The following is a 3,955-nucleotide window of genomic DNA, read 5'->3' as shown; positions in this document are numbered from 1 at the left end:
CCTCCAAGGAGCAGCCTGGCATCACTGTATCCAGGATGAACTTGTTTGTTCTCCTATCAGCCCACGGTATATTCAATACTCTTCTCCAGCACCAAAGCTCAAAGGCATCAACTCTCCTTCTATCATCCCTAATCATATGTGTGATTATTACCAGAGGTCTTTCTGATATGTGTATGGTTATTATCTCATTATTGACAGAGTTGTAATTCAGAGCAGATCTTAAAATAGTCCTTTTCGGGCCTGGAGATGTAGCTCACCGGTAGAGCACGGAGGCTCACGTGCCACGGCTTCCTGGGTCGGTTCCACTACCAGGCACAAGTCGGTAAGAGCTGAGCAGATCCGGCATCGCCAGGCCATTAAAAAATAAAAAAAAAAAATAGTCCTTTTCCTAATGAATTCAACACTATACCTCCTCAATGTGTTATTCCTGTCATAGTAGATACTAGTATTATCTAATTCAAGATTGCCAATACCTGTCAATTTGAGCTCACCAATGCCTATGATGTAGGTCTTTATGTATTCCATTTTCTTTTTAACAACTTCTGATTTCCCTTGGTTCATACTTTGTCCATTCAATGTTCTAATGATTCATGGGTGCTTGCCTCAATATCTCCTCATTTTGAGTTTTGCCACATCAAGCAGGCTCTAGTTTGAGAAAGCAGCTCTTCCCTTGATATAATTTGTATGCCTTCCAATCTGAGTGGCTCATTTCTGTCATTTTATCCAACAATGTTTTACAGCTATTCATAGAGTTTTTAAGGGGCTTTATGGCAGAAAATGGGCTAAAGGACACACAATAGAATTTTGTACAACTATTCTTTGTAAAAAAAGCTTATAAAAACATAAAGAGTAACTATCAGAGAGTTGGACAATGACTAACATGTTGGGAAAAGAATTGATGCTTTTGCGTTGTGGTGTTGAAAAGAGTGTTGTTGGAGAACCAAGGTGTCTTTTGAGACAAGATGATGAACCTCCAATCTCACATATTTTGGACATGTCAAGGGGTCCTTGGAAAAGGACGTCATGCTTAGAAAGGTGATGGGCATCAGTGAAAGAGACGAAGACCCTGAATGAGAAAGATTGATTGACACAACAGACTGAAGTATATCAGGATAGGGTAAGGTTCAGATTCATTGTTCATAGAATCCCTACGATTTGTAGTCAACTCAACAGCACATCACAACAACAAAACAACAACAACAACAACAACCAGTAGCTTAATGGTCAGCAGTTGCACAGCTGACCCAAAGGCATTCTGTTTGAACCCATCAGCAGCTGTGAACTAAAAAGATGGGTAATCTCCCCTCATGCTATTTACTGCCTCTGAAAACTGCTGATGGGTCCATTATGAGTCAGTTCTGACTCAAGGGTACACAACAACAATAACAATTAGACATTAATTACTGAAATATGAAGAGATCTTAAAAATTTAGGACAGATAGTAATCTCTGACGTCAAGCTGCTTCAGATTCATAGTGACCTTCTTCAAGGTTTTGAGGCTGTAATCTTAATGAAACAAGATTGCTTATCTTTATCCCATGGAGCTGCTTATGCATGTGAAGGTCATGAGGCCTTTGAGTTGACAGTGAAACATGAACTATACCAGCAGGGTTCTACTGTTATGTGCTGCCGATTTGCCTGAGACTCATAGTGACCCTATGTACAACAGCCCTAAACCCTCCTCTATTCTGTGCCAATCTCACTGTCTCTGACACACCTACCCCAGTCACTGAATCAATCCATCTCATCGAGGGGCTTCCTCTCCTGAACTGGCCCTCCACCCTCCCATGCAGTCCCTCTCCAAAGACTGATCCCACCTTGCAACATGTCCAAAGTATGTCAGACAGAGCTTCAGAATCCTTGCCTCCAAGGAGCAGCCTGGGCTAACCCTCTCCGGGATGAACTTGTTCATTCTCTCAGCAGTCCATGGTATATTCAATACTCTTCTCCAGCACCACAGCTCAGCATCAGGCATTCATTCTCCTTCTGTCATCCCTATTCATTGTTCAGCTAGATTGTAATATTTGTTCCACTGTTTTTCAATGTTGTTATTATTTGGTCCTATAGAGTTAGAGTCGACTTCATGGTTGACCCTCCAGCAAGTTTTCAGAAGTAGTAAATCCAAAGGAAGAGAGTGCTCCTCTTTTCTGCAGAGCAGTTAGTGGATTCAAACAGAGTTCCTTTGGAATGACAGCATAGTTCCTTACCAGTAGGCTACTGGAGCTCCATGGCGCTCTGTATTTTCCAATAGATAGTTCTTATTAAGATAAAATATGAGATACATTTTAGTTCTGTATCATGTCTACATTTTTATTGGCTTATTTTTAACTTAAAAAGTTTCATTGAAAAGTTACAAATAAAATTAAATTATTCATACACATTTTTATGTACATTAAGGATAATTAAGTTGGGTAAATAATTAATTCTAATATTCAATCAAACCATTACTGTGTATTACCTTTCCTTTACCCAACTTATCTTTATTGGTTTTTGCTCCACTCTTCCTCCTTTCTTAATAACATTGCAGAATAGATTCTGTTTGTCAATCTTTCCTAGGATTTTTTTTTAAAATTTGTGATCTTATACCATAGTTTTCCTTTGGGACTGATTTGTATTACTCAGTGTAAGTTGTCCCAGATTCATCTATGTTGTACAATATTTCACAAATAAAAAATACCAAGAGTGAGATTCTTTAGTGTTAAAACCTTCTGATGTTTATAATTCTGGATACAAAGTAGGAAGGGTGTATACAGTAAATACATTGATTTTGTTTTGCAGCCTCAGTAGATGGAGAAATTTGAAGGCTAGATCAGTCCTGTTGGATCCTACACATAAAAATTCAATGCCAAAAGAAGTTGTTGAAACACCATTTAAATTAGGGAGGTTCTGTCATCTTATAGTGGAATGTAGAATGTATCATGCAAAAGAAAAAGGCTGCTTCTATAGGTATGCTTCTGAAAGCACAATTTTTAGAAGTAAAAATGAAATATTAAAAATGTGTATTTTTAATTTTTAAAAATAGTATTTTCAAAAAAGTCCTGTTATTTGATGCAGAGGAAAGAATTCAGAATTAATTTTCCTTTAAAATAATTGGTTATTGTGTTTCAGTGGCAAAAGTTTTTAGTTCCTAACCAAAAGGTTTGTGATTTGAAGCTACTGGTTGTTCTATAGGAGAAATTTGTGGGATCCTGCTTTCCTAAAGATTGTTAAAAATTCCATGAGCTTCCTAAGCCTTGGCTATAGAGGCAGTTCTCCTTTGTATAATTGCTATGAGTTGAAATCAACTCCACAGCTGTGAATATTAGGAAATATTCATTCAAATGAGATAATTTTTTTAAAAGCACTATTAAAAAAATTTTTTTAAATTTTGCATAGAAAAAATGGTAGAGTAATTCCAATATTGAGGTTGCTATGGCACACTCTGTTCTAGAATTCATTACAAAGTATATTTGGAAGAGTTAATGAACTTCTGTTGTTTTATTTCCTAAATAAATAAAAATTGAGAAGCCACTGAATATTTGAACCCGAGTTAACTTCTCACAGTAAAACATTTTGAAAACAAATAAAGGGAACATCAAATGTGCGTGTATATAGACACATAGACACACACACACACACACTCTCATGCTCTCATGTCTGAGAGTTGGAGAAGTTAAATTTACTTCCATCATTTTCAGACACACACATGGACAATTACAAGTACTTTTTGAATGAGCTAAACTGGCCCAACGAGGGTTACTGCAGCTCACAGAGGATCTGAATATCTCTTTCCAAGCAAGCCAACTCAGAAATAGAGTCTTAAATGTGGAAGTTAAATTTGCTTGGTTCCTCAAGTGAAATTCTTCTTAGAGACATCATTCCTCCTCTCTAGGGAGGAATAAAAAGGTGAAGAGAACTGGAAAGAATTCTTTTCTTCTTAGTAAATTGGCTGGAAATTTCCACTATGAAAACATGA

The sequence above is a fragment of the Elephantulus edwardii genome, unplaced genomic scaffold, assembly GCF_000299155.1.
Source record: "Elephantulus edwardii isolate Elephantulus edwardi_28Jun2011 unplaced genomic scaffold, EleEdw1.0 scaffold00003, whole genome shotgun sequence".
Classification (NCBI taxonomy): domain Eukaryota; kingdom Metazoa; phylum Chordata; class Mammalia; order Macroscelidea; family Macroscelididae; genus Elephantulus; species Elephantulus edwardii.
Note: the sequence above shows the minus strand (reverse complement) of the source record.